General features: G+C 44.4%; 1 long non-coding RNA gene across 1 annotated transcript; it reads right to left on the bottom strand.

The window, feature by feature from the left end:
* Nucleotides 1-3,215: 3,215 nt before the first annotated feature.
* On the bottom strand, nucleotides 3,216-7,892 carry LOC130124747 (uncharacterized). Its single transcript, XR_008811398.1, has 3 exons — nucleotides 7,773-7,892; nucleotides 6,157-6,253; nucleotides 3,216-4,306 (listed from the first exon to the last, which is right to left on the bottom strand). It is a non-coding gene; the product is annotated as an uncharacterized LOC130124747 (long non-coding RNA).
* Nucleotides 7,893-9,052: the final 1,160 nt, after the last annotated feature.

Here is a 9,052-nt window from a genome sequence, read left to right on the forward strand (position 1 = left end):
GAATGGAAGGAACAAGTAACAAATATGTTGAATTCCATGCCAGATGTCTTTTCCCATCATGATCTGGATTTTGGACATACAGATAAGGTCAAACATCATATCAAGCTCAGCAATGAAATGCCTTTGAAACACAGCACATCCAGTACATCCCCATGATGTGGATGTGTTAAGGAAACACCTTCAGTAACTCCTTGACTCGGGAGTTATACGAGAGTCCAAGTCCCCGTTTGCTTTTCCCATAGTTGTCATGAGGAAGAACAATGGTTCTGTTCATCTTTGTGTAGACTTCAGAAAGCTAAATCTTCAGACCATCAAGGATGCGTATGCCCTCCCAAATGTAGAGGAGGCGTTCTCTGCTCTAGTTGAGTTGAAGTTGTTCTCTGTTCTGGATCTTAAATCGGGAGATTATCAAATTGAAATAGAAGAATCCAACAAGCAGAAGACAGTGTTCGTTTGCCTGCTAGGATTTTGGGAATTTAACAGGATGTCCCAAGGAATCACAAATGCACCATCAACCTTCCAACGATTTATGGAGAAGTGTATGGGAGAGATGAACCTAAAGGAGGTTTTAGTGTTCATTGGTGACCTGATAATTTTTTCATCATCCTTAGAAGAACACGAGCAGTGTCTGACACGTGTACTACAACAACTGAAGGAATACGGACTGAAGCTGGTTCTGGAAAAATGTGAAATACCCTGGTCTCGGAGCAGGGCATGGAAACAGACTCAGAGAAGATCAAGGCCCTAACAACTTGGCCCATCCCCACCAATCTGAAGGAACTTCGGTCTTTTTTAGGCTTTGCTGGATATTACAGAAGGTTCATTCAGGGGTACTCTCAAATTGTCAAGACCCTTAACGAACTAACCTCTGGTTATCCACCATTTAGAAAGGGAAGAAAAAAACCCGAGAAAGGTGAGAAGCCTGAGAGATTTGAGTATTCAAGACTAGGTAGTCCTTTATTGTTTGTGGTGAATTCACTCTTCCAATGTCTGAGTGATGCATTTGCAAGTTCCTTCAACTTCCTTGCAAGGATTTGATTACTCGCAAATAGAACAGAAACCATGTCAGGGACTTGAGAAAACTGTGACTCAGCCATCACCATTCAAATGCATGGCAACGTGCATGCCATCAAGAGGGGAGGTTGTAACCCAGATGATATAATGGATTACATATTAAAAAAAAAAGTCAAAGTATATACTTGCTGTAGTCCAGTAATTTTACTCAAGAGCAATAAATGAAATAATCCCAAAGTTCATAGTATATTTAGTATCAAGTTAAATATTCGAGAATAGAACGATACGTTGGTTGCAGCCAAGCAGCAACCTGCTGTCAGTAGCTAGTCCCACCCACCTGTTCCAGTCTCATTGGGAGCAAGTGAGCGAGCTTTTTTTTCTTCTTCTTTTCTTCACATTGTGTGTGGAGAGAGTGAGAGTACCATTTTCAGAGCAGTGCAATCAAGGATGTGAATCCTTGGGCGGCACGGTGGCACAGTGGTTAGTACTGTCGCCTCACAGCAAATAGGTCCTGGGTTCGAACCCCGGGGTTGTCCAACCTTGGGGGTCATCCCAGGTTGTCCTCTGTGTGGAGTTTGCGTGTTCTCCCCGTGTCTGCGGTGGGTTTTCTCCGGGTGCTCCGGTTTCCCCCACCATCAAAACGACATGCATGTTAGGGTTAATACTCATGTCTGTGCCCTTGACCGAGGCATGGCAACACCAACTGGACTTGGTCCCCGGGTGCTACACGGCGGCTGCCCACTGCTCCTACCTACACAGCTAGGATGGATTAAATGCAGAGCATGATTTCCCTACGGGGATTATTAAAGTATCTCAAAATCAAAATCAAAAAAGAATAACATAAGAAATAGAAGAAAACCCAGGAATCAAGCTAAAACAGATTCTACTGGAGACAACTTCGACCTTACCAAAGTGGTACCTAATTACATTGAGCATAAGTGAGTTAGCCTGGCTAGATCTGTGGTTGCTAGCTTGTGAATGAGTTTGAAGTGCTTGGAAATTTCCCAAACTTGCCGTCTATTACTGCTCCGAAAAAAAACAAGGTAATGCGTCCAATTCATAAATAATTTACTTCAGTATTGTTCAATTGAGTAAAAGCTAACTTATCTGATGCAGCTTGTACAGTAACAATGCACTGAAATGACTTTGGCCATATTGTATGTTTGGTTTTAGAAACTGTGTGGCTTGACTGGGTATGCCATTTTGTGCATGCATCCAGCTCGCTCACACGAAATTGAAACGGTGTGGCTTACTGGCGGTGGTAGCTCTAGACCAATTTTAGTCGGGGGGGGGGGGGGCAGGCTGGGGCCAGTTGTGTTGTCACAGAGGCACATTCAACCCAGGACAAAAGAGAGAAGAGGGTATTCAAGCTTTCAAATTTTTTAGGTCAGTATATAACATAATAGCGCGCAAAAAAAACCCCCAACATAAAATACCATGATTTTTATTTGTTTCAGTAACAGTATTTGCTTCAGTAACTTACAGTTAGTTATTTCTTTCAGTAGCAGTATTGGTTTCAATAACTTACAGTTACAATTTTATCAAATTTAAATTTTGAAAACAAAGTGAAACACATTCCTGTTAGCTTCAGCTCAAGTTACAGCACATTCTTTGTTGCAGCACTTCTTTATAAGGCTCAATGAACAGTACAAGCTTTACTGGACTAGAGGGTCTCTGCTTCCCAGTCTGTATTTTCCTTTCTAAAAGTTCACATTACAGCAACTGTATTCTGCATTTTTTTTAATGATTTTTGGCAAACCGATCAACAAATGAGTCAAGATTCAAAGCCTTTGCCTTCCTAGATTCAATACTTAGTACACCCAGATTGCTCAATCTCTCATCGGTTATGGTGGACCTGAGGTAAGTTTTCACCAGCTTCAGTGTAGAAAAACTCAGCTCACAAGCAGAACTCATTGGGATCGCAACTGCTATTTTGCAGAGTCTGAAGAGCTCAAAAAACGCTTCTTTATATGGCCCAATGAACAGTACCAGCTCTACTGTACTAGAAGGTCTCTGCATCCCAGTCTGTATTTTCCTTTCTGAAATTTGGCTGAACTGGTGTAGTTCATTTCACTTGAACACAATTCGTTGAAAGCTGGCAGCCTGTCCAGGGTGTCTCCTTGCCTGCCGCTCAATAACTGCTGGAATGGGTTCCAGCATCCCTGCGACCCTGAGAGCAGGATAAGTGGTTCAGATGATGGATGGATGATGTAGTTCATGTCCCAAGTCATCAATATTTGAATCATACAATCGAGCAAATGAAAACAGCCGTCTCTTTCAGAAATGCATCATTTTTACATTACATTACAGTCATTGAGCCGATGCTTTTATCCAAAGCAACTTACAATAAGTGCATTTAATGTAGGAAATCAGGAGAACTACTAGTCATCAGAGGTCATAAGTGCATCTAAACAAGCATCTAAGAGCAAAACCAGTGCTAAAGTAAAAGCGCAAGAAAGAGATTTATTTATTTATTTTTAATGAGTGAATACAAAAAGTGCTTAGAACAAGTAACAGGGTAGTAGTTCTTGAAGAGGTGAGTTTTCAACCTGTGCCGAAAGATGGGCAGCGACTCTGCTGTCCTGACATCAGTGGGGAGTTCATTCCACCACTGTGGGGCCAGGACAGAAAAGAGCCGTGACCGGGTCGATTGGCAGCAGGGGCCTCTGAGCAATGGGGCAACCAGGCATCCCAAGGCAGCAGAGCGAAGTGGTTGGGTGGGGGTGTAGAGCTTGACCATGGCCTGGAGATAGGAAGGAGCTGTTCCTTTCACTGCCCTGTAGGCTAGCACCAGAGTCTTAAACTGGATGCGAGCAGCTACTAGGAGCCAGTGTAGGGACATGAGAAGGGGAGTTGTGTGGAAGAACTTAGGGTGGTTGAACACCAGATGAGCTGCAGCTTTCTGAACAAGCTCCAGAGGTCTGGTGGCCGACACCGGGGCGCCAGCAAGGAGGGAGTTGCCGTAGTCCAGCCGGGAGATGACCAGAGCCTGGATGAGCACCTGTGCCATCTCGTCGGTGAGGAATGGGCGAATCCTCCTGATGTTACAGAGGAGAAATCTGCAGGAGCGAGCAACCGATGCAACGTTTGCAGCAAACAACTGTTGGTCGTCCAGGATCACACCCAGATTCTGGCATCATCACAGTGTTGTCAATGGTAATGGCCAGGTCTCGACGCGGGCAACCTTTCCCTGGGAGGAACATCAGCTCTGTCTTGTCCAGATTGAGCTTCAGGTGGTTTGTCGCCATCCACTCCGAGATGTCAGTCAAGCACGCAGCAATGCGTGTCTCTACTTGTGTATCAGAGGGAGGAAAGGACAAGATCAGATCTTTTGAGGTTTAGACCTTGGATGCTATTCATTATGTCACAGCTTGTCTTTGAAAACCATCTGTTAAGCTCATTGAGCATCTGATCAATGACAGGGTAGAAAAAGGCTGTACGAAACCCATCTTTATCTGGTTCTGACACTAACCAACAGTAGTCAGTATACAGTGTTAACCGAGTTTAGAGCTTAGCCCATTTTGTTCTTTTGCAGCTAGCTGTAGTGCAGTATCACATTGCTGAGAAACGTTCAACACTTCATCCAAAAAGTTATCAAAAAATGACTCCTGCCTGAAGTCATTCAATGTCTAAACTAAAGCCTCCAACTAAATCAGCAGCTTTTCAAAAGTCAAGTGATGAAGATTGTAGCATATCGGAGAGAAGTTTTGTTTCTCCAAACACTTTACGGAGTGTAACGAAATGAACAATGAATGCAAGATCTATCTGTGCCAGCAGACCTCGAGCCTCAATAGGTCTTCCATTATTGTGTTCTTGGGCTATCTCATGCAGTACTCGGTTAAGGGCAGGCAATCTATCCATAATGTTACGTAGAGCTATAAATCGACATGCCCATCGAGTGTCACTTCATCACTCGAGTTCCCTTGGTGCACCTTTGTACATCTGTCTTTCTATAGTTAGCCATATAGGATGGACATATGACTCAGATGTGAACAGATATTCTAGACCATGACTTTCCAATATCCATCCATACATCCATTAACGAAGACACTTATCCCAGTGGGGGTCACGGGATGCTGGAGCCTATCCCGGCAATCACTGGGCGGCAGTCGGGGAGACACCCTGGACAGGCCACCAGGCCATCACAGGGCCGACACACTCACACCTAGGGACAATTTAGTATGGCCGATTCACCTGACCTACATGTCTTTGGACTGTAGGAGGAAACTGGAGCATCCGGCGAAAACCCACGCATACACGGAGAGAACATGCAGACTCCACACAGATGATGACCTGGGATGACCCCCCAAGGTTGGACAACCCCAGGGTTCAAACCCAGGACCTTCTTGCTGTGAGGCAACCATGTTAACCAATGTGCAACCGTGCCGCCCGGCTTTCCAATATGTGGATTATTTTTTCAGTAAGCTCTGCTGCATCTAGTCTCTCAGCAGACTCAAACAAGGGAAAACTCTCCTGGATAGCTCCATTGAAATAGTACCTGAGCACTACAGAAATCTGTTTTTGTTTTTTGGGGTTTTTTTTTTAACATCTTTTGTTTCATCTGCCATGTTGCTGAAGACTTCACTGTTTTTCACTTATTCTGTAATTTCGGTTCGAACCATGTCTGCCAAACAATACAGAATCTCTGAATTATTTTGCTTGTGTACTTTGCATTGTGAATGGAAGTCAACATTTTTTTAAACAGCTTTGCCATGGTTACCAATTTTCTATAAAACTGCTATGAAGTTCCCTTTATTATCTGAGCCTGCAGACTCACTGTGTCCTCTATGAATAGTGTATTGTGTGGCAGCAAGTAGTTGCACTTCCCCTATTGTTTTTATATATTCCCGATTTTCTCTAACCTATTTGTTATGTTCCTTGTTTAGGACATTTGCCAGTGTTGCATTAGTTGTTACGGCTCTCTGATAGTCCCTCCATGCAATCATTGCTTGTTTGTACTGCTCAGACTTGGCATGGATTGCAAAACTCCCCCTCTCTGTAGGTTGCTTTCTTCCAGTTTTTGGATCCGGGTGGTTAGTCAAACACTGTCTGTGCTATTAGGAGGGCTATAAAATGTCTGCAGGCTAACAATACGCAGAGTCTGATAGTTTAGAATACTCAGGCCAGTGGCAAATGTTGTACCAGGCCTGCCTTGAAGCTCATCCTCCTGTCCCCCATCAAGGTCCATGAAACATTTTCAAGTTCGACTGCATCGGTGGGTCTTCTTTACATTTGCTATCTGTGGAGAAAGACAAACCTATATGGATAAAAAAGACATATACTATAGCAATCAAGAAACACCATAATATCATAAGACTACACACTTCTATATGGACACACCATATGAACTGTAATCAAACTGCTTTACAAGCAGGCAAATATTTTTTCAACATCACAACCCTGATGGTCCAGTGCTTGTGGATGCACGTTGTCTCTGTCTCACACACTGCTTGTATGTCACCCTCAGCCTCACTCTCAGGATCTTTTTTTCTCTCTCTCTTTTTCTCCCTAATTGTACTTGACCAATTACCCCACACTTCCAAGCCATCCCGATCGCTGCTTCACCCCCTCTGCCGACCCGGGGAGGGCTGCAGACTACCACATGCCTCCTCGGATACATGTGGAGTCGCCACCCACTTCTTTTCACCTGACAGTGAGGAGATTCGCCAGGGGGACGTAGTGCGTGGGAGGGTCACGCTATTCCCCCACTTCCCCTCCCACCTAAACAGACACCCCGACCAACCAGAGGAGGCGCTAGTGCAGCGACCAGGACACATAACCACAACTGGCTTCCCACCCACAGACACGGCCAGTTGTGTCTGTAGGGGCGCCCGGCCAAGCCGGAGGTAACATGGGGATTCGAACTGGCGATCCGCGTGTTGGTGAAGCAATGGAATAGCTCTTCATCTGTCTCTCCTTCCTGCTCTGTGCCCTCACTTTGAAAACCAGTCTCTCCAACTAACAAGACCTCTGGCTTTCTCTCTGTGGCGCTCTTCACGTCCTGCTGTTTCTCTTCAGCTCTCTCAACACCTGGATCATCTGGCTCTGTCTCAATGTCTGCCTCATCATTGTCGTTTTTATTTTTGGGGGGCAGTGAAATAGGACATAATATCCTTTTTTTCTCTTCATTTTGATGATAACTGTAGAGCAAAAACGATGGAGAGGAATGCACGACACTTGAGCAACCCAGACTATTAATATACCGTTGCTGGCTTGCTTGAATTAATGTGTTGCGGTAGCCTTTGTGCTTACATTTCACAACTATATAGCAATACCGATGGACATGAATGTATAGCATGCCATCAGCTCGGGCGAACCGTTCGTGAAGAGAGAAATTTTCCTCCAAACACTATTGCAAAGCTTACAACTAGTATTAACCCTTTCATGTGTAACATATTTATTGTGCTATGTAGCGCACGTTACGCTACGTGGTTCGTTATGTTTTCATTAGCGTTACCGAGCTTCTCGTAGTAATCAGTTAGCCTTTGCTGTGTTTTTTTAATGTTAAATCGCTGCTTCCTCAAAGCTAAAATAGCTAGAATTTTTATAATCTAGTTTTCTGATCGCACTGGTTTTAGCATACACGCCAAACGGCTAATCACACCGGCGTGGCCATATGTGTGACGGGGTTAATGCAAGCAAACTGTTGGCTGTAGCTGTTTACACTGGCTGCTGGTAAGTTAACTAGTCAACAACAACATCTCCTGACCAGAAGTCTGACCTTGTAGCATTTGCACAAACAAAATAGTTTTGCTCACCTTCAATTCTTCGTGGTAGTCTCACAACGTTTAGCTTTGATTCTTGTTCTGGTCAGAGCTGACAGGTGGTGGGTAGCCTACTTTCTTTTGCACTTCAGCCAGCCAGTGGCGGTGTACCGCGCTAAGGGATCCCATTAGAATGTGGAACCACATTTGTTCCGCCTTTCGCGTCAGCACAATTCATCCCAAGAAATCATTAATTTTATTATTATTGTGGGCTCTTCGTCCGGAGGGCGACCAGAGGGCGTGTCCAAGCTCAGTTTTACAGGGCACTGGTCCCTGTTTGCCCCTCCCCAGTACCGCCTATGCTTACTAGGTACACCATTTTGTGCATGTGTCCAGCCTGCTCACTCAAAATCAGTGAGAATGTTTTGGGTTTTTTTAAACGAGGGATTTCATTTTATTTTGCACTTTATTGAAATAATTGTGCACACTTTATTGTCTTATTGTATGTCTATTTAATTTGTTACCAGAGTGGGTTTATCAGAATCAGAAACACTTTGTCGTTTCATTTCATGCAGTTGCACACATGAAATGAAACGAAACATCGTTTCCCCCAGCCCACAGCAGCGCAACACAGACAAAAACACATCCAAAAACTACAAGAAAACACGTATCCAAACTAACACATTCGTATATCTAAACTAAAAACCCTCACTGTCCAGGAGAACGAACGCCAGCCAGGGTGACTGTCGGAACTGCCGGTCTTCATGGGCTAGCAGTTAGCTTAGCCTGCCCTGCCTCCACCCTCTGTCAGACCACCCTCGGTGTTACCTCTTCAGGCACAGCTCCAGGCAGGGCCGTGCTCCCTGGGCCCACAGGATACAGCAGACCAAGCTCCCCCAGCCGATCCAGCGCCAGCTCTCCCGGCCATCAAATGAAGACGAACTTAGACGTGGACAAAGACACTGCACAGACGGTACTGTGTGAGGCCGCCGCAAATGTGAATTCACACCGGAACTGGGTGAGGCCGCTGCAAACATGAATTTGTGCCGCCATCTTCCCACACCGGAAGTGGAAGTGATTTATACTGTTGTTATTCAATGAATAGAATTCAACTTATTTTGCAATTTATATAAAACTTTATTGAATTCTCTTTTTTTTTCCCATGTACACAATTTATTATTCTTAGTGCTCGTTTCTGAAGACAGTATATGGGTCATGTTTGATCTGATGAGTACTAGCCCAAGTTATATTACAATAATTAATATACGGATAAACCACTGAATAATATAACATAGTGGCTGCCTCAGTGTTGACCAAAAACACTAACGACCAAA

Source organism: Lampris incognitus, chromosome 1 (genome assembly GCF_029633865.1).
Source record: "Lampris incognitus isolate fLamInc1 chromosome 1, fLamInc1.hap2, whole genome shotgun sequence".
Classification (NCBI taxonomy): Eukaryota; Metazoa; Chordata; class Actinopteri; order Lampriformes; family Lampridae; genus Lampris; species Lampris incognitus.